Here is a 22,240-nt window from a genome sequence, read left to right as displayed (position 1 = left end):
TGCACATAGTTTATTTGGGAGCTTCCTCACTCTCCTTTTCTCTTGTCCCTGTGGACTTAAAAGGTCCCTCTTATCCACCTCAAAATGTCTTTGAATCTCCACCCATGTTTTTTCCTTTGCTTTGGGCTTGTAATATTTTCCTTCCACCTGAGCTTCTGTATGCAGGCACATATGTGCCCATGCACGTGTGCATACTCACACACACACACACACACACACACACACACACACCCCTCTTGCTTCTTTCAAGACTTTGTTCTGTTATCATTTACCCCCCTTGACTGAGGAGCAGGAATCCTGAAGAGAGAGTATTCCAGGCAGCAGAAGCCATAAGAGCCTGCTCATAAACTAGGTCTAAGGGTGCCCTCCCAGTGGCTTCACATCACCCAGGATACAAAATTCCTGAGCCTGGAATTCAATGCTTTAATCCAATACACCATTCTTTACCTAATCTACTTCTGTCTTTTCCTATGCATCTCATTATTCAACAAACATCAAGGGCTTTACTATGTAACAAGCATGGGCCAGGCACCAGGGAAGAGCAGTGAATAAGACAGACACAGTTACACAGTCTCAGTCCTCATAGAGTTTACAGCCCATTAGGGGTGCAGAAGAGAAAGATGGAGTGGAGATCCTAGGAAGATTGCCCTTCTTTGATCCAAAAAGCATTCACTTTCTTCTCAAGTGCACATGGAACATCCTCCAGGATAGATCACATCTTGGGTCACAAATCAAGCTTCAGAATATTTAAGAAAATTGAAATCGTATCAAGCATCTTTTCTGACCACAACGCTATGAGATTGGAAATCAATTACAGGAAAAAAAATAAAAACCACAAATACATGGAGGCTAAACAGTGTGCTACTAAATAACCAAGAGGTCACTGAGGAAACCAAAAAAGAAATCGGAAAATACATAGAAACAAATGACAATGAAAACATGATGACCCAAAACCTATGGGACACAGCAAAAGCAGTTCTAAGAGGGAAGTTTATAGCAATTCAATCTTACCTCAAGAAACAAGAAAAATCTCAAATAAACAATCTAACCCTATACCTAAAGCAACTAGAGAAAGAAGAACAAAGAAAACTCAAAGTCAGTAGAAGGAAAGAAATCATAAAGATCAGAGCAGAAATGAACGAAATAGAAATGAAGACAACAATAGCAAAGTCAATAAAACTAAAAGTTGGTCCTTTGAGAAGATAAACAAAATTGATAAACCCTTAGCCAGACTCATCAAGAAAAAAAGGGACAGGACACAAATCAATAAAATTAGAAATGAAAAAGGAGAAATCACAACTGACATCACAGAAATACAAAGGATTATAAGAGACTACTACAAACAACTATATGACAATAAAATGAACAACCACGAAGAAATGGACAAATTCTTGGTAAGGTACAATTTTCCAAGACTAAACCAGGAAGAATTAGAAAATACAAACAGACCTATCACAAGTAATGAAATTGAAACTGTAATTAAAAATCTTCCAACAAACAAAAGTCCAGGACCAGATGGCTTCACAGGTGAATTCTATCAAACATTTAGAGACGAGCTAACTCCAATCCTTCTTAGACTCTTTGAAAAAATTGCAGAGGGAGGAACACTCCCAAATTCATTCTATGAAGCCACCATCACCCTGATATCAAAACCAGACAAAGTTATCACAAAAAAAGAAAATTATAGACCAGGATCACTGATGAACATAGTTGCAAAAATCCTGAACAAAATACTAGCAAACAGAATCCAACAACACATTAAAAGGATCATACGCCATGATCAAGTGGGATTATCCCAGGAATGCAAGGATTCTTCAATATACTCAAGTCAATCAATGTGATACACCATATTAACAAATTAAGGAATAAAAACCATATGATCATATCAATAGATGCAGTAAAAGCTTTTGACAACATTCAACGCCATTTATGATAAAAACTCTCCAGGAAACGGCCATAGAGGGAAGCTACCTCAACATAATAAAGGCCATATATGACAAACCCACAGCAAACATCATACTCAGTGGTGAAAAACTGAGAGCATTTCCACTAAGATCAGGAACAAGACAAGGATGTCCACTCTCACCACTATTATTCAACATAGTTTTGGAAGTCCTAGCCACAGCAATCAGAGAAGATAAAGAAATAAAAGGAATAGAAATTGGAAAAGAAGAAGTAAAACTGTCACTGTTTGCAGATGACATGACATGATTTTCTACTCTACGTAGAAAATCCTAAAGATGCCACCAAGAAAACTACTAGAACTAATCAATGAATTTAGTAAGGTTTCAGAATACAGAATTAATGCACAGAAATCTCTGGCATTCCTATACACTAACAACAAAAAATCAGAAAGAGAAATTAAGGACATAATCTCATTTACCATCACAATAAAAGGAATAAAATATCTAGGAATAAGCCTACCTAAGGAGGTGAAAGACCTATACTCAGAAAATTATAAAACACTGATGAAAGAAATCAAAGATAACATAAACAGATAGAGAAATATACCATGTTCTTGGATTGGAAGAATCAATACTGTGAAAATGACTATACTACCCAAAGCAATCTACAGATTCACTGCAGTCCCTACCAAACTACCAATGGCATTTTTCACAAAACTAGAACAGAAAATTTTACAATTTGTATGGAAACACAAAAGACCCTGAATAGCCAAAGCAATCTTGAGAAAGAAAAACGGAGCTGGAGGAATCAGGCTCCCTGACTTCAAACTATACTACAAAGCTGCAGTACTCAAGACAGTATGGTACTGGCACAAAAACAGAAATGTAGATCAATGGTACAGGACAGAAAGCCCAGAGATAAACCCATGCACATATGGTCACCTAATTTATGACAAAGGAGGCAAGAACATACAAGGGAGAAAAGACAGCCTCTTCAATAAGTGGTGCTAAGAAAACTGGACAGCTACATGTAGAAGAATGAAATTAGAACACTACCTAAGACCACACACAAAAATAAACTCCAAATGGACTAAAGACCTAAATGTAAGACCAGACACTATAAAACTCTTAGAGGAAAATATAGGAAAAACACTCTTTGACGTAAACCACAACAAGATCTTTTTTGACCCACCTCCTAGAGTAATGAAAATAAAAACAAAAATAAACAAATGGGACCTAATGAAACTCAAAAGCTTTTGCACAGGGCTTCCCTGGTGGCGCAGTTGTTGAGAGTCCGCCTGCCAATGCAGGGGACACGGGTTCGTGCCCTGGTCCGGGAAGATCCCACATGCCGTGGAGCGGCTAGGCCCGTGAGCCATGGCCGCTAAGCCTGCGCGTCCAGAGCCTGTGCTCCGCAACGGGAGAGACCACAACAGTGAGAGGCCCGCATACTGCAAAAAAAAAAAAAAAAAAAAGCTTTTGCACAGAAAAGGAAACCATAAACAAGATGAAAAGTCAACCCTCAGAATCAGAGAAAATATTTGAAAATGAAGCAATGGACAAAGGATTAATCTCCAAAATATACAAATAGTTCATGGAGCTCTATATCAAAAAAACAAACAACCCAATTAAAAAATGGGTGGAAAACCTAAACAGACATTTCACCAAGGAAGACATACAGATGGCCAAGAGGCACGTGAAAAGATGCTGAAAATCACTAATTATTAGAGAAATGCAAATCAAAACTACAATGAGGTATCACCTCACACTGGTCAGAATGGCCATTATTAAAAAATCTAGAAACAGTAAATGCTGGAGAGGGTGTGGTGAAAAGGGAACCCTCCTGCACTGTTGGTGGGAATGTAAATTGATACAACCACTATGGAGAACAGTATGGAGGTTCCTTAAAAAACTAAAAATAGAACTATCATATGACCCAGCAATCCCACTACTGGGCACATACCCTGAGAAAACCATAATTCAAAAAGAGACATGCACCACAGTGTTCATTGCAGCTCTATTTACAATAGCCAGGACATGGAAGAAACCTAAATGTCCATCGACAGATGAATGGATGAAGAAGATGTGGCACATGTATACAATGGAATATTACTCAGCCATAAAAAGAAATGAAATTGAGTTATTTGTAGTGAGGTATATGGACCTAGAGACTGTCATACAGAGTGAAGTAATAAGTCAGGAAGAGAAAAACAAATACCGTATGCTAACACATATATATGGAATCTAAAAAAATTGGTACTGATGAACCTAGTGGCAGGGCAGGAATAAACACGCAGACATGGAGAACGGACTTGAGGACATGGAGCAGGGGAGGGGGAAGCTGGGGTGAAGTGAGAGTAGCATGACATATATACACTACCAAATTAAAATAGATAGCTAGTGGGAAGCAGCAACATAGCACAGGGAGATCAGCTCGGGGCTTTGCGACAACCTAGAAGGGTGGGATAGGGAGGGTGGGAGGGAGGCTCAAGAGGGAGGGGATACGGGGATATATGTATGCACATGGCTGATTCACTTTGTTGAACAATAGAAACTACCACAGCATTGTGAAGCAATTATACTCCAATAAGATGAATTTTTCTTTAAAAAAAAAGCATTCTGGAAGAAGCCCAGATCCAACTGCCTTCCTGGTCTCTGTGCCTCTCCCATCTGTATCCAGCCTCCAATTATTCCTGTCTTCTGGTATTCACACCTGGTGTGGCTCTTCCCACACTGTGCCAGAGTCAGTCTATGTGACCAACAGAATATGGCAAGGACTTCCCTGGTGGTGTAGTGGTTAAGAATCCGCCTGCCAATGCAAGGGACACAGGTTCGAGCCATGGTCCAGGAAGATCCCACATGCTGCGGAGCAACTAAGCCCCTTGCACCACAACTACTGAGCCTACGTGCTGCATGTACTGAAGCCCACATGCCTAGAGCCCATGCTCTGCAACAAGAGAAGCCACTGCGATGAGAAACCCGCACATTGCAATGAAGAGTATCCCCCACTCTCTGCAACGAGAGAAAGCCCATGTGCAGCAACGAAGATCCAATGCAGCAAAAAAAAAAAAAAAAAAAAAAAAGAATATGGCAGAAGTAACTGTATATCACTACTGAGATTAGGTTATAAAAGACACTGCAGCTTCTATCTTGGGCTCATTTTTTTCCTCTCTCTCTCTCATCATTTGCTTTGAGATTCCACTGCCATATCATAAGCATCTCTGTGGAGAAAATGAGACTTCCAGAAAACAGCCATATCAGTGACATCTTAGAAATAGATCCTCCAGCCTCAGTCAAGCCTTCAGGTGACTCCAGTCCTAGGCGATGAAACCTCCTGAGAGACCCGGAGCCAGAACCACCTTGCTAAGCTGTTCCCTGATTTCCATCCCTCAGAAACTATGGGAGATAATAAATGTTTAAAGCTGCTACATTTGGCGGGCTTCCCTGGTGGCGCAGTGGTTGAGAGTCCGCCTGCCGATGCAGGGGACACGGGTTCGTGCCCCAGTCCGGGAAGATCCCACATGCCGCGGAGCGGCTGGGCCTGTGAGCCATGGCCGCTGAGCCTGCGCGTCCGGAGTCTGTGCTCCACAACGGGAGAGGCCACAATAGTGAGAGGCCAGCATACCAAAAAAAAAAAAAAAAAGCTGCTACATTTGGGGGGTAATTTGTTACACAGCAACAGATTAATAAACTGCCTTAATATACCACCTTCCCCTTGATATCCAGGGCCTTTCTGCTTGTCCCATGTGATTCTCATTGTCCACCTGCTCACCAGCATCTCTTGGTGGGCCTGGTGGAAGGCATCCCAACATGATTCCCAAGGTGTTTTCAAAGCTTCAAAGTTGGCTAAAACCCTACACACTTTTCTTTCCCTTACCAGTTTTTTCTCTTAATTTATGTTCCCTTATATACAATTCAAGGGAAAAAAGAAGCCATAAGTTCCTGATTCATTTATACTCACTTCATCCCCGTGGCCTTATGAATGGGCTTTTGGTGTGAGAGAGGCATTAAATGAGCCTTAAAACTTCTACTCTTTCTGTGAACAAAAGAAGTGAGCTTGCCAAGAGTAAAGAAAACTTGGACCTCAAAACGTTGGAGTTGGATTCTGAATCTGGAATTTGTGTTCTCTGAGTGGACTCCAAACCTGGCAGCTTCCTTGCCCTCCTCTGATTCAGTCCCTCTGCCTCATTGGGCAGCTCTTTCAGTCAGAGATATGCAAACACTCCCAGGGTGATTTCCTCACAGAGTATGAAGGAAATACACAGTCAAATACAGACTTATCTTAAAGCTATAGTGCAGAATTTGGACATGCTTAGCATTGAATTGCAGGGCTGGATTTCCTATCAGCAGAGGAGTCAAGCTCTGAACTTGGTTTTGCCCTTTTGGTTTTATAATTGTTCTTTTTTATCCCCCCTCAAATTTATTTATTATTTTTTAAATTTTTGGCTGCGTTGGGTCTTTGTTGCTACACATGGGCTTTCCTCTAGTTGCTGCAAGAGGGGGCTACTCTTCGTTGCAGTACGCGGGCTTCTCATTGTGATGGCTTCTCTTGTTGCAGAACTTGGGCTCTAGGCGCGCGGGCTCAGTAGTTGTGGCACACGGGCTTAGTTGCTCCACGGCACGTGGGATTTTCCTGGACAAGGGGTCGAACCCATGTCCCCTGCATTGGCAGGTGGATTCTTAACCACTGCACCACCAGGGAAGTCTGTCTCCTTTTGATTGTTTTTTGGGTTTTTTTGGTTTTAATTTTCTATCCTGAGAAGTAGCTCTGAAAATTCCCATGGGACATTAAATCACCTACCTGCCCCAGGTTACCGCCCTAAGAGTCAGCATTGCAGGACCATTTCTCTAGGTTTTGTGATATTCCAGAGTTGGACATAAACCAGAAAAAAGAGAAGCAGTTTTGGTTATTTTGGTTGTGCTCCTCTCCTTTGGAGTGAGTGCAAATTGTTCTGAAAGGCCTAAAGGAGATAAAGAGAATACAGAATACTATTTATTGAGCCCCTACTATGTACAAGATTGTTATTTCATTTCTCACAGGAAGCGAGTGAGGGAGGAACTGATGGCAGTTTGAAAGCAAGACTTCAAATTCTTAATCCTCCTCTTAGCAAGAGGTGATATCTATTCTATGTTCTCTCCACTTGAATCTGGGCAGGCTGGCGACTTCTATGACTGTGGAGTATGGTACAAATGATGCTATGTGAATCCCATGGCTAGATCATAAAAGGCCATGAAGTTCCTGCCTTGTTGGCTGGGACACTCATTCTTGGAACATGGAATCATCATGTAAGAAGTCCCAGAGGCCACCATGCTATGAGGAAGCCCAAACCATGTGGAAAGGCCATGGTCAACAGTCCCAAATGAGCCCAGTTTCAAATCATCCCAGCTGAAGCCACAGACATCATGAAGCAGAAACAACCCATCTCCACTGTGCCTTGTCCAAATTACTAACTTACAGAATCTGTGAGCATGACAGATTGGTTGTTTTTTAATGCCACTAAGTTTGGGGTTGTTTGTTATACCATAATAGATAACCATAATGGTATTATTATTCCTGCTGTACAGATGTGAAAACTGAGACTTGGAGAAATTAAGTTTTAAGTCTAGTTAAGTGGCAGAAGGATGATTTGAACTCAGGTCTCTGACTATAAGCCCCACTGTTTTTCCAGTAGGGACCCAATCAGGGATGAGATATCAGGACAGCTGGGTTGTAGGGTCAGGGAGAATCATATGATTGCACTTTTCCTCAATTGAACCACACCCCAAATCCTGCGTTTACCTTTCCATCTCAGGGCAGACATGCCCACATACTTCATCCCCTGGGACATTTGGCAAAGATGAATCCAGCTTCTCTGACTGGCTATTGTCTGATGCTGAGCGTGAAAAGCTGGAGTGGGGTTCCTGGGTCTGGAGGACTCATCTGCATACAGGTCAGAGCTGTGAGCTGGTGCCTGATTGACCCATTTTTCAGGTATATCCTGACCTCCAAGAGATGTTGTGAGCTAGGACTTCTTCGAGGACCAATCAAAAGCTCTTTGAAGACTGGCCTAAAAAAATCTGGATCTACCGGTAAGGTGGAGGTTAGGCAAGTTTGGTCCTTTGTCTCCTACGGTGAGGGGGTATGGCATCTAGTTTTTCAACTCTCTTTCCTGTTTACAATGGTGCTGAGGGTTTCATTTCACTAGTTTTATAAAGTCTCTGGAGGGTGTCAGGTGCCAGGTGTTGTAATAAGTGTGAAATATAGCTTTTTTATCAAGATTAAAAAAATCCAGCCTCAGAGATTCAAGTACTAGGAATTTGGTTGTTAAAGGCAGGAACCCTATTGTCGACTTTAAATAAATTGCAACTGAAGCATGATTGAGCACCGAATTATCACTGCAAGTCCTCTCAGGAATTCTCTAGCAAAGGATAGGCAATAAGACCTCAGTCTGGTCCAGAAAGGGGGCCAGATGGAAGCCATAGTCCTGCTACCTCTCATGACTGGGGGCTGCCATGGCCTACCTTTTTTTTCCTAGAATGTACCATTCTCCCTGTACAGGTTCACCATCCCACTCCAGAGACCTTCCTCAACACCCTCCCCACATCCTCTCAAGCTCACTTTCCTTCACAGCAATTTCTGGTGAGTGCTGTAGGCTGAGTTTTCCAAAGGTAGAGCCCTGGCCATTAACCTTTAAAGAGCAAAATGCCAAGACTGCTGCATCATAGGGAGCACACCTTCTATTTACAGCTGCTTTTTCAGATCACAAGGTACGAGGCAAACAGAGAATTTTTTTTTTTTTTAATAAGAAGTGCTTAGCATTAATGCAGGGGAGAAAAAGCTGTGATGTGATCTGAGCAAGCCATGGAGAACCCAGGTCGAACAGGAGATGCTGGGCAGCACACCACAAGAAGGTTCTGGGGCTGAAGCTACAATGAGCAACTCCGGGCAATTCTATAGGAAGGGGAAATTAGCATTTACTGAACTCTTCCTATTTGTCAGGTGCCATGCAAGATATTGTACATACATTATTTATTCCTCATTTCAGACCTGGGTGGTCCCGTTTTATGAATGAGTAAACTGAGGCTCAGAAAAAAGTAATTAATTAACTGAGGTTAATTGCCCCAAATCACACAGGTAGTGTGGGAGGGACCTGGGATTCAAACCCAGATTTGTTTACTCTGAATTCTTTATTTTACCTACTGCGTGTGAGAGGTATATCCTTGCCTTGGCACAGATATCCCAGCGTGTGACTCCCACCCTCCTCAAAATGAAAAACGGAATGATTAAAGGTTATTCCTAACATGTTTATAGAATGACTTGAATGAAAGGATCTTTTACACCCCTTGGGAAGTTTACAGAAGGCACTGAAAGTTGACTGTTGGACTTAGAATCTAGAGTCTATGGGGTAGAAGCATCCACCATTCCTGACTCCGCCTCCTAATCCCCCCAATCTCCCTCACAGCCATCCACAATGCCTCAGCCCATCCACAATGCTTCTCATGTACCTACACTTCTTTCTCTACCTTAAATGCATGTAAAGATGACTCCAAATACCCATCTCTTGAGACTGGCAGAACACTGACATCCAGCCATTTTGCCCACCTTCATGAAGCTCAGTGTCTCAGGCAGGGTCGGGGAGATTCTTCCACATGTCAGCCATCCAGGCCACCACTGACACATCCGTCATCCCAGCCCACTGGTCCCTTAGGATCAGGAAGCTCTGCTGCTTTGGGCCCAGACTTGGGACAGAGTGTTCTTTGGGGGCCGGCTTCTCTAGTGCACTCGCTCAGAGGTTCTGCAAGGGGTAGGGTTTAGGTTTACACAATTTGAAATATTCCTGACTTTAGATTTCTTCCCAACCTGGCTGCATTCCAGGGCACCTTCCTCTCTTCCACGCACTCTAGGACCCTGGAACAGCCTCATCAGGGAGCTTAGGTTTGGGGGAAAAAACAAACCAACACAAAATGGAAACTTTCTGTTCATTCCCAATTATTTCCCATGGCAGGAAGTGAAACCACTGTTCATTCAGTCGCAAGCCAAAAACTTAAGAATCATTTTCAATTCCTTTCTTTCTCTTATGCTCTATAATATTTAATCCATCAGCCTGTTGCCTCTACCTTCGAAATATATCCAGAATAAAAATATAACCACTTCTTTATCACCTCCAATGCTACCACCTCAGTCCAAGTGACCATCACCTCTTATTTGGACTATTGCACTCCTATCAGTCCTCCTGCTTCAATGCTCACTCCCTTTTAGTCTATTTTATGCTCAACATCTAGAACTGCACTAATATACTAGCCACTAGCCACATGTGGCTACTCAAATATAAATTCAAATTAATTCAAATTAAATAAATTAAAATTTTACTTCCTCAATCATACTTACCACATTTCAAATGCTCAATTGCCACATATGGCCAATGGCTACCACACTGGGCAGAGTAGACAGAACATTTTCATCATTGAAGTTCTTTTGGACAGCACTGATCTAGAGTGAGTTTTTTAACACTTCAGTCAGATATCTCTCACCTGCTCAAAACACTCCAATGACTTCCTATCACACTTACTAAAAAAAAAAAAAAAATCCGTAGACCGGACCATGACCTACAGACATTATGTGACCAGGTTCCTGCTATGCCTCCTATCTAGTTTCCTATTGCTCTCTATATCTCTCAATCCTTCCGGCCTTCAGCCTCTTTGATATCCCTCGAATGTATCAAGCATGATTCTTCCTCAGAGGCTGTGCACTTGCTGTTCCCTCTGTCTTGAACACTTTTCCCTTAAATAATCATATGGCCCACTCCCTCACTTCATTTAGATCTCTGCTCAAATCTCCCCTTTCCCACCACTATTTCATCGATTTTAAAGGAGTCATGTCCTCTCCCTCCACACCTAGTCACTCCCTCACCACTTATTCTGCTCTATATTTCTTTACAGCACTTCTCACTGCCTGACATTCTATTATGCATTTATTTGTTTTTTGTCTGCCTCTCCCACTAGAACACTTACTCCATGAAAACAAAGACTGTGTGGGTTGTTCACTGCTCTATCCCCTTGTGTGTAGAACCCTGCCTGGTGCCTAGGAGAGACTCATGAATGTTTATTTATTGATTGAATGACTGCATGTTTTCTGTTCTGCAAATGTCACAGAGGCAAAGAATTACAAAGAACTTGGCCACCTTCTTGGAATGGAGAAGAGGAAAAAAATGTAGAGAAAACAAATGAATTAGTTTCTTAATAAATTATCTGGTTACAAACCGACATTATGGAATTTGGTGTATGTATAGAGAGTCTTATGTTTCTATAAGGCTTGTTTTGAAAACATGAATTTGTTCCTAACTGATTGATATATTAGGAAACAATTTGGACAAAAATGCAAATTTCACATTTGCTTCTGTACAACTTCATCCACAAGAAACACTAGGTGAGTGCAGAAAAATACACCCACCTGGATCAACCCATGTAGAAATACACAAAACACAACACACACAAACACCACACATGTGCTAGGAACCATACCCATCCACATCTGGTGTTACAACTTTCCATCAAATTTCAGATAACCTGGGCTTCCCTGGTGGCGCAGTGGTTAAGAATCCGCCTGCCAATGCAGGAGACGTGGGTTCAAGCCCTGGTCTGGGAAGATCCCACATGCGGCGGAACAACTAATCCCATGCGCCACAGCTACCACGCCACCATTACTGAGCCTGTGCTCTAGAGCCCACGAGCCACAACTGCTGAAGCCCACGCGCCTAGAGCCCATGCTCTGCAAAAAGAGAAGCCACTGAAATGAGAAGGCTGCGCACCGCAACGAAGAGTAACGTCTCTCGCAGCAACTAGAGAAAAGCCCGTGCACAGCAACAAAGACCCAACACAGCCAAAAATAAATAAATAAATAAATTTATTCAAACAAACAAACAAAATTTCAGATAATCCTCCTTCCTCCACTTCACAATAACTCATGAGCTGTGACTTTGCCAACACCCATTTCCACAAGCAAACTGCAGGTTTTTTCCAAATCAGAGTGCTATATTTACTATAGTATTTATGTTTTGCTTAACCATTTAATATTTGTAAAGCTATGTTACCATTTTTATCAGGTTCCTGTCTTTTTTAAATGTGTCACTGGTGAAGTTTTCACTGTTGTGAAATCCTAGGTTTTCTTATAAGCGCTGAGGGATTTTGCAAAGCTCGGTGATATTTAGGAGCATATATGTCACTGTTGGGGCCCAGGTTAGGCCATCCCAAAATGTGCCTCAGTGGCATATTGCTTATTTTGAATTAAAGTTACTTAAAAAATGGCCAACACAAGAGGGACACTGTGACTTTCCTTTCTGTCTCCTGAAAGCAGGAAATCAGTCTCTCACGTGACAGATGTTCTCCCTGCATCTGGAAGTAAAAGGACACCCTTATCGCCCAAGATAGGGAATTCAGGCCAAGAAGTGTATATAAACCATGTTACTTCTTTAAAATGCTGTTTAGATTCTTCACTAATTGGGCACCCAAAACCTAAGTTTCTTTGTCCTGTCAATTCCTCACAAATTTATTGTTTCCTTGTCTAAAAAGTATAAAAGCTGCCTGCTTTGGCCACTTCTTAGGTCCCATTTCTATAAGACCTCCATGCGCATGAATTAAAATTTTTTTCTTTTTCTCCTGTTAATCCATTTTATGTCAATTTTATTTATCCAGCCACAAGAACTCCAGAGAAGTAGAGGGGGACATTTCCCTCTCCTCAACATCACCTTCTAACAGAACTGACCCTATTAGGTTACATCTACCCTCCCACCCCAACCCACTCCCAACTATACAGAAAGCACCTGAAGGGCACGAAGAGATTTTTATTCCTTTTCTAATCCCCAAAGCTCCCCTCCCTGCAAGACAGCACGCTGTAATGTAAGGATATGTGCGTTGCTCAGTTTATTCCACCCTAGCCTCCTTTCAAATTGGCCTTGGAATGGGGGTGGCCAGAAGGAACTCCAAAGAAACTGCCCAGGGAAGGTCTTTGTTGGCAACATTTCCCTCCCAGAGCTTCCAGGAATCCCACTTCAGGGAATCATTAACTTTCATCTGAGCAGGCGGGAGCCAACCCATCCCCTACCAACATCCCCAGGCAGTGGAGAAAGGGTATACACAGGGCTCGGGAGGTCATGCCAGCAGGCAGCCCCCTGCTCAGGCCCTGCAGCACCCAGCAGACGCAGCAACTCGTGCGGTGAGGAGATCCTGTAAGATATATTAACATCACAAAAGTTAATGGACCAGAAAGGGAAAAAATTAACATAAATTACCTTAGCCTGAAATCCTGCCTTCCTTGGCAGCTAGAGAAAAAGTTCAACGTGGTGCCAGAGGAAAATCAGGCCTGGGGAAGCAGAGGCTTTAATGGGCTAAAATATCACCTCCAACCCTCCCTCAAAAACAATAAATCCCTGATCATCTGGGCCTAGTAACAAATTATGTAAGGCAAACGGCACAAAGAAGCTAGTTTTACTCTGCTGCTCTCTGGCTAGTCCTTTGTGCAGTGGGTGCTTTATGTAGCTTTTGCTGGGTATGCAATGCATTCCTTAGGAAGATGGTAACTTCTCTCCATCCAGGGAAACTTGGGGGTGTCCCTGGCCCCTGCTGGGCCTCCTTGAGTCCTGGTAGCTAGAGCCCTCTTTAATAGAAAACAAAAAAAAAAAAGGAAACCAGCTTCAAGGGCTCTCTGGATGCAAAAGCTATTCTCCCTGCCTCTCCCCATGCTGCCCTGCCCCCCTCATGTGGGGCTTAGATGGCTACTGTGAGGCTTAACGAGAACAGAATTCCACCGTGAAATTTTGAGTTTCCAGGATGAGGGGCTGGGGAAAGGCGAGAGGAGATGTGAGAAAGTGTTGATGGAAACTGGGTATACAGAGCAAGGCAGCAAGCTGGCATTAGAGAAGAAAAGTTGGATGGTAACTGAGAGATGCCTGGTGGCAAGAATGATCAGGGGACTTTAAAGAACAACGATGCTCAAGATACAATTTTAAGTTATTGGCTGAGCTGTGTGGCATGTTTCCTTCAAGCTTTTAGCAAAAGTCTGCCACACATCGCTTTGAATTAGGGATGCTTTGGAGAGTGAAAAGTTTTGGCAGCATGAGAGGAGAAAGGGATGAGGGGCACAGTAGGTCAAGAATTCAGCTGAAACAGGTAATAAGAGCAATTTTTTTTGTTTTAATTTTTTTACTTTTGGCTGCGTTGGGTCTTCGTTGCTGCATGCTGGTTTTTCTCTAGTTGCTGGAGTGAGGGCTACTCTTTGTTGCAGTGCACGGGCTTCTCATTGTGGTGGCGTCTCTTGTGGAGCACAGACTCTAGGCACGCGAGTTTCAGTAGTTCTGGCATGCAGGCTCTAGAGCGCAACCTCAGTAGTTGTGGCGCACGGGCTTAGTTGCTCCGTGGCATGAGGGATCTTCCCGGACCGGGCCTCGAACCCGTGTCCCCTGCATTGGCAGGCAGATTCTTAGCCACTGTGCCACCAGGGAAGCCCCAAGAGCAAATATTTTTATAGCCCTTATGGAGTGGTAGATACAGTTCTATGTGCTGTATATTCATATATTACTGGTAGCTCATTTAATGCTATGAAGGAGGAGCTCTGACTATTCCCATTTTATATACAAGGAAACTGAGGCACAGAGAAGTTAAATAACTTGTCCAAGGTCATACCATCAATAAGTGGCAGAGATAGGATGTGAACCCAGGCTCCAAAGCCATTCTCTCAAACACTGCACAAGAATTCCCAAAGACACAGAGTTCAGGACATGGGGTTTCCTATTGTCTTTGAGGGTGGGGAGCAGCATAAGGTGATTCTTCCTAGCTGAACATGGGGGGAAAGATGACCCCAGGAGGCTGGGAGACTTGGATAAACCCAAGAAGTTGATAGTTGGGTTACATTTAAATTAGGAGGGGAGGGCCAAGTGATGCCCAAAGTTCTTTCCTACATTAAGGGTCTGTGAGACCAAGACAGGGGTCCTGCCCTGGAAGAGGTTGTGGTGTCATTGTGAAGGGGACACATATCTGGGACAAGTAAAATAGCTTACTGTGGAATAAACAGAGAGCCTACAAGCTAACAAGGATCCAGTGATCCAAGGATCCAGGTCTTTGGGTCAAAATGATATATTTTGGATGAAATGCTTTAGGGAAAGAAGAAACCAGGGAGACTTAATGAAGGAGGTAGCCTCCTGCAGAACAGTAGCTACAATCACAAGGCTCTGGAGTCTCATTTCAAGCATTTCCCAGTCCTAGCCCCCTTCCTTCAAGTCCCTTCTTCATTCTCTTTCCTTCCATATCCCAGAATTCCTCTTGGAATGGTCAAAGGCTGGGTTGGTCAGTCAGTAGGAAAATGACCTACAGAAGCTCTGGTTCCCAAAAACGGTCTGCAGACCGAATCTAAAGGAAAATTTGGATTTCCCATCCCAAATCATCGTTGGTTAACTTTTTATTTTTTAATTGAGATATGATTCACATAGCTTAATACTCACTATTTTAAAACATAAATTCAGTGGTTTTTTTAATATATTCACAAAGTTGTGCAACCATCACTACAATCTGAATATTTTCATCATCCCAGAAAGAAACCTCGTGTCCATTAGCAGTCACTCCTCATTTCCCACTCACCCCAACCTGGCCACCACAAATTTACCTTCTGTCTCTGTGGATTTCCCTATTCTGGATACTCATATCAAGGGAATCATATAATGTATTTTTCTCGTGACTGGCTTCTTTCACTTAGCATAATATTTTCAAGGTTCATCTATACTGTAGCATGTATCAGTACTTCAGTGCTATTGGTTCCTGGCTCCAGCAGCTTCTTCTTTAGGTAAAGTGGTCTGCATTCTCCGCATTCACCTATCTCTCTAGTTTTTAGGGTGGTCATTTGTCCTGTGACCTCAGTTTCTGATGAATCTAAGAAAAGTTGTTTCTTTTCAGTTTGTTTAGTTTTTTTCTTGTTGTAAGGCAGCTGGGATTTTAATAGGAATTGAATTGACTGTGTAAATTAATTTAGGGAGTAATGCCACCTTAACAATATTGAGTCTTCCATGAACATGAAACCGAGGGCAGTCATCAGTTAGATCCCTTAAACTATAACTTGCTTAATAAATATGATCCTGTAACCTGCCTTTACTAACTAAACTTGCTTTAATTGTTTTTGCAAATTGCGTACCCTCTAAGCTTCACATAGCTTAGACAACATATCACAAGACTCCTTTAACCACCCCTCTATAGATAACACCTCTGATGTATATTCCGCTATAGCAACTGTTGTTTAAATTGTTTTTCAGAAACATAGAGCTAGCCTTGCCCAGTTCAAACCAGTCAAGACCACCAACCATTCAACTGGGTCTGCTTGAGTGTCTGAAGGACAACATTGGATATCAGAGGGCCAAAAACTCCACCCTCATGCTAATGCAGCCATTTTCTGAACGTGTATCCCATGAAGGAGCCTGTAACTCAGATATGCCTACGCAGAACGCCAATTACTTTACCTTTTTCTTGCCTCCAATTATCTTTCCCCACATCTCAGACCACCCTGCTTCTTTTTTTTAATAAATTTATTTATTCATTTATTTACTTTTTGGCTGCATTGGGTCCTCGCTGCTGCATGCGGGCTTTCTCTAGTTGGAGTGAGCGGGGGCTACTCTTTGTTGCGGGGCGCAGGCTTCTCATTGTGGTGGCTTCTCTTGTTGCAGAGGACAGGCTTTAGGCGCACGGGCTTCAGTAGTTGTGGCACAAGGGCTTCAGTAGTTGTGGCTCGCGGGCTCTAGAGCACAGGCTCAGTAGTTGTGGCGTATGGGCTTAGTTGCTCCGTGGCATGTGGGATCTTCCCGGACCAGGGCTCGAACCCGTGTCCCCTGCATTGGCAGGCGGATTCTTAACCACTGCACCACCAGTGAAGCCCCCACCCTGCTTCTTTATCCCATAAATATCCCAAACCCCTCACCTTCAGGAAGGTGGATTTGAGACTTGTCCTCATATCTCTCGCTTGTCTGCCTTGTAAATAAACCCTTTCTCTGCTGCAGACCTCAGTGTCTCAGCGTTTTGCTTGCTGTGTGTCAGGCAAATGAACCTGGTTTGGTAACAAACATGGGATATATTTTCATTTATTTAGGTTTTCTTTCATTTCTTTCAATAATATTTGTATTTTTCAGCGCACCTTTGCTTAACTTTTGTCCTTCTCTGGCTCAGCTGCTGCAGAGTTGAAGGGTTAAGATGAGGGAAGAGGTAGAGGGGATTATTACTAGTTCTCAGCCAGGAGCAAGACCAGGACTCTCTTAGGATGACCCATGCTGGGTGTTGGGCAGTTACCAAAGGGCCTTCACACTGAAGTGTTGGGCACAGCTGCTGGTCAGCATGCACTTGGCACTGTCCCACTCTGGGCCACTCACTGACTCTCAGTTCTTGAAATGCTGAGATGGGAAATCTTTCAGACTCATTATTCCAGGAAAGCATCTTCTTTTTGGGCCAGCCTTGGAGCAGCAGCCCCAGTGACCCTGAAGTCTGGTCCCCAGCTCCTATCTGCCCTTGGAATTTCTCCTGCCAGGAAGGACAAGATGCCTTCTCCAGGAATGTCATTGGCAGAGAGGACAAGAACCATGCAAATTACATTTCCAAGCCTTTCCCTAATCATATCAAAGTCCTTTGCAAGGAATCTTCTAGCCTAACTGGAGTTTGATAATTATAAATTATTTCTAGCAGAAATGCTGATTGTGGGAAAGCAGGTTAGAGCAAATATGATTCATATTAAAGCCATGGTCAGATCATCATGAACCTACAGGATATTTATTTTTCCATCAGCTCCTCCCTGGTTCCCCCACCTCCCTTTTTGGCCTGGCTGAGCTGGAGACTCGCCTAATACAAATAACAGCATTAAAATAAAATCATGTGAAAGCTCAGGGGAACACTCCTGAGTAATGGAGAGGATAATAAGCTTGGACAACCACCCCAGCCCTCTCCTCTTACTCCCTCAAGGCAGACGAAAGTTCACGACTGATTTGGGATCCCTTCTAACAGTAAACAGGAGGGAAACTAGAGCTTAAGTGGTTTAAGAAAAAATTGTAATAATGTACCAGATCGCTTTCACTCCGCTAATACTCAGTCCCTGCATCTCTGAAGTAATTTCCACTTTCTAAGTTATGATGGTGGAGCTGTGTGTTGAACAGAACAAAAAGACAAAGCCATGAGAAATAAACCAACACAGAGGTGGCTTTGTTTGTTCATTCATTTATTCATCAAACATCTAAGAGCTGACTATCCCAGGCACTGTGCGGGCTGCAGGAGATGCAGAGGTGAAGGAGTTGGCAACACCGTCCCTGCCCCTCGTTCTTAAGGAGGGAGGTAGATGTGTAGCCAAATAAGCCACAATACCAGCAAATTTCTTGCTTCCAAGAATCTGCAGCTTAAGACTCTTCCTCTCAGCTTGGGTTGGTGGGGCAGGGAAGGTGGGGAGTGGTCATCTCACCTTTGCCTCTGGGGACTGGAAATTAGAACTTCTAACTCATCTTTGAAAAAGAGAAAAAAAAGACGGGAGGGAAGGAGAGAGAAGAGAGGAGGGTTGTCATTAATCTTGTAAAGGAGGGTTTTTCCACCGATCTTGTAGCTTTGGAATGGACAACTCTGTTGGTCTCAGAGATCTGATTCTTTGGACATAGGGTCTGGCTTGAGGGTGAGGGAGGTGATCAAAAGATTATGAAGCAAAACCAAGAAGAGTGTCTGAACCTAAAAGGTAACATTTGGCAGAAGCTGCTGCCCATAACATGAAGCTCCTCCCAGCCTGCCTTCCCAAGAGATGATAAGAATAAGGAAGAGGATGGCTAAGAAGGGTCTTGAGGTATGTGGAGAAGTGTCAGGCTCACAGCTTTCATGCCAGCAGCAACAGCAGCATTCCACTGTGGGGCAAATTACTTGTAGTCACCTAGGGGCTGCTTTACCTTATTACCACAAAAATGCTATGGTTTTTATTATTGGGTACAGTGGCCATGTTTTTGGCTCGTCCACGGCCTGGGTGTTTGGTGAGTCATCCCTCAAATCTTCTCTCAGTGTGAAATGGATTGCTGCATTTCCAGGGCTTAATTGTCCGCACCAGCTAAAAGCACTCTGCCAGTAATGAAAATACATTCACTCTTTTTATCAAGAAAAAAGGATAATAACTCAGCCAGCTTTAGCTCACATTTTATTGAACATCAGCCCAGCTTGTTTCTAAGGACATCTCTGATGCGAAGCACAGAAGACTGTCGGGGGAGGGGGGAATGGGGGACACTGAGGAAAGGTCTGGGGGGATGAAGGGCAAAACAGAGTTCAAGGCCGCCCTCCTTACCCCCTCAGAGTACTTTCCAAAATGACAGCTGTCCCTTCCCAAGGAGCTGGAGGAGGTGACTACTAAAAATTTAAAACTGCTTTGTCTCTAGAGAACAGACTTGTGGTTGCCAAGGCGAAGGGTGATGGCGGAGGGAGGGAGTGGGAGTTTGGGGTTAGCAGATGGCAAACTATTATACATAGAATGGATAAACACAAGGTCCTACTGTATGGCACAGGGAACTATATTCAATATCCTGTGATAAACCATAATGGAAAAGAATATGAAAAAGAAAGTTTATATATGTATAACTGAATCACTTTGCTGTACAGTAGAAATTAACACATTGTAAATCAACTACATTTCAATAAAATAAATTTTAAAAAAAACCTTTGTCTCTCATTGAAGATGAATGACAGTAACAGCAATAATAATAACTACGGGGCTTCCCTGGTGGCGCAGTGGTTGAGAGTCCGCCTGCCTATGCAGGGGACACGGGTTCGTGCCCTGGTCCGGGAGGATCCCACATGCCGCGGAGCGGCTGGGCCCGTGAGCCATGGCCGCTGAGCCTGCGCATCTGGAGCCTGTGCTCCGCAACGGGAGAGGCCACAACAGTGAGAGGCCCACGTACCGCAAAAATAAATAAATAAATAAATAAAAAATAATAATAACTACGGCACTTTATAGTATTCAAAGGACATACAGAAACTCTTTGATTTGATCTTTACAACTTTCCTGAAGAGCCAGTTGGACAAATGTTATTGTGTCATTGCTGTAGATAATGAAACTAAGCTTAAGGAAGGGAAGGGACTTACCCAGTGTCATCAGCTAGTGTTAGACTCAGTGTCTAATACTTGAGTTGGGCAGCCTTTCTAGAACTCCACACCCAGAGGTGAGGTGGTTCCTTGGGGGAGTGACGGGAAGAGGGACAGCACTGGAGAGAGTAACTAGTGAAAAATGGGGTAAGGCCTTAGGGACTTACATGGATCTGAAAGATTACATTTGAAGAACCTAAAACAAGCTCTGTATTCCCTCATTCCATCTCCATAACCTTCTCTTATACCAGTACTCCAGCCACACTGTCCTCCTGCGGCAATATTCTTGAGCACCAAATTACAGTCAGCCATTCCCCACTTCTTCCTTGCTCACAGAAGCCTAATTTTACTCTCAGAAGCCTGGCTTTTGTCAGAAATTGGTAGCATTGGTTCTTCCATGAAGTTCACTAGAAGCTAGACTGCTCCTCTGCCCAACTCTACACCAATCTGTGTCATCCATTCTCCTTGCTAATGACCAGTTTAGGAATGCATATGTGATGAAATTTTTGTTATGTTCTGAGATATGAAGGGAAATCTGCACAGTGTCCAGGGAAGGGTTTCCTTGTTTTGAAAAGGGAAGGGTTTGCCCTCTTCCTCTCTTCCTGGACATTGTACCACTACAAGGGAGTTGTATGAAGTTGGAGCTTTGGCAGCCATCTTGGCATCCAGAAGGACCTCAGCACAAAAGGGTGACTGCGCAGAAAGAAGGGAATAGTCTGGCCCTGGATGATGTTGACCAACCTTACAACCCTACCCCCTCTGCCCTCAGCCTTCTTTATATGAGGTAATACAATTCCTTTCCTTTTTTTTTTTTTTTTTTTTTTTTGGCACTACTTTGAATTGAGGCAACTTCTTCTTTCCACTGAAAGCATTCAAAATGCTACACCTCCTTTCTGTTCCTAAAACCTTTCAAGCTCCTTCTCATTTCAGGGCTGTTCCCACTGTCTGGGACACTTTTCCCCCAGATGTTCACCTGGTTGTCTCCTTCCAATCATTCAGGCCTCAGCTCAAATTTCACTTTTCCAGAGAGACTTTCTATGAACTACCCAATCTAAACCAGTTTTCCAATAACTATATTTTCATTTTAGCACTTATTAGTATCAGAAATCATGCTTGTATTTATGTGTTTACTTGTTTATTGTCTATTTTCCTCAGGAGAGTATAAGCTCTATGTGAGTAAGAACTGTGCCTGGCTTCCTCACCACTGTATTCCTAGCACCTGCACAGAGCCTAACACATAGTAGGTGCTCAATAAACATTTGCTGAATGAATAAATGAATCCCAAAGACAATCTCACCATGCTGCTTCCCCGTCTCCCTCTCCCCAATAGCTGTTTGGGTAATGTGTCTATACCTTTGGCTTTTCATCAATTCCTTTTACAAAAATCTAAATCGCAGGACCAGTAAGAAATAAAGAAGGCAGCAGAGAAGAACATCATAAAAGCAAAATTATTTTAGGCTTAAATGTAAAAGGAGAGCAGGCTGATTGCATAACATATGTAGATCTATGCAAATTACCATGCAAGTTAAATAGCAGAGAAGTTTGAAGTGGTGAAGTCCAGAGTCCCATGTTGGGTGTGTTTTCCTTCCCATCAGGAAGTAGTATCAACTCCTTAGATGCAGAAAGTGGGGATGCTGACATACAGTGAGAGAAAAATCAACTGAGGGTTACACAAGTAAAAAAGAATTTAATTTAATTTCTGGGCTTTTCTAAAAGATAAAAATAAAAAACATTTCACATATCCACTTTAAAGAGTAGAAATAGGAAGCATAAAACTCTGTCCAGTTTTACATGATGGCCAACTAAGATTACAGAGGAAGGAGAAAGGAAATGAAGAAAATAAGGGTAGGGCTTCCCTGGTGGCGCAGTGGTTGAGAGTCTGCCTGCCGATGCAGGGGACACGGGTTCTTGCCCCGGTCCGGGAAGATCCCACATGCCGCGGAGCGGCTGCACCCGTGAGCCATGGCCGCTGAGCCTGCGTGTCCAGAGCCTGTGCTCTGCAACGGGAGAGGCCACAACAGTGAGAGGCCCACGTACTGCAAAAAAAATAAAAAATAAATAAAAAATAAGGGGAAAAGAGAGAATGAGAAATAACCCTGAAGTTACCCAAATCCTTCAGCAGCAAGAACCTAATCTATATAATAATCCATAATTTTTTATGTTCACAGAAAACAAACAAACCAACAGAAAACAAACTCACCACCATCACCACACGCAAACAGTCCTCTGGTTTAAAA

The 22,240-nt window shown here is 43.0% G+C and overlaps 2 long non-coding RNA genes across 3 annotated transcripts in view; one reads left to right on the top strand and one right to left on the bottom strand.

Moving 5' to 3' along the window:
• The first annotated feature begins 7,741 nt into the window (after positions 1 to 7,741).
• Positions 7,742 to 11,791, top strand: LOC141278162 (uncharacterized). The gene is made up of 3 exons (XR_012330480.1): positions 7,742 to 7,973; positions 8,443 to 8,523; positions 11,446 to 11,791. It is a non-coding gene; the product is annotated as an uncharacterized lncRNA (long non-coding RNA).
• The window catches only part of LOC141278161 (uncharacterized), a 133,382-nt gene continuing 122,912 nt past the window's right edge, over positions 11,771 to 22,240 (bottom strand). Inside the window, exon 4 of one of the 2 annotated variants that reach the window (XR_012330479.1) lies at positions 11,771 to 13,106. This is a non-coding gene — a long non-coding RNA (uncharacterized lncRNA). The other variant, XR_012330478.1, reaches the window with a different exon arrangement.

Source organism: Tursiops truncatus, chromosome 3 (assembly GCF_011762595.2).
Source record: "Tursiops truncatus isolate mTurTru1 chromosome 3, mTurTru1.mat.Y, whole genome shotgun sequence".
NCBI classification, from domain to species: domain Eukaryota; kingdom Metazoa; phylum Chordata; class Mammalia; order Artiodactyla; family Delphinidae; genus Tursiops; species Tursiops truncatus.
This window is presented reverse-complemented; position numbering and strand designations above follow the sequence as displayed.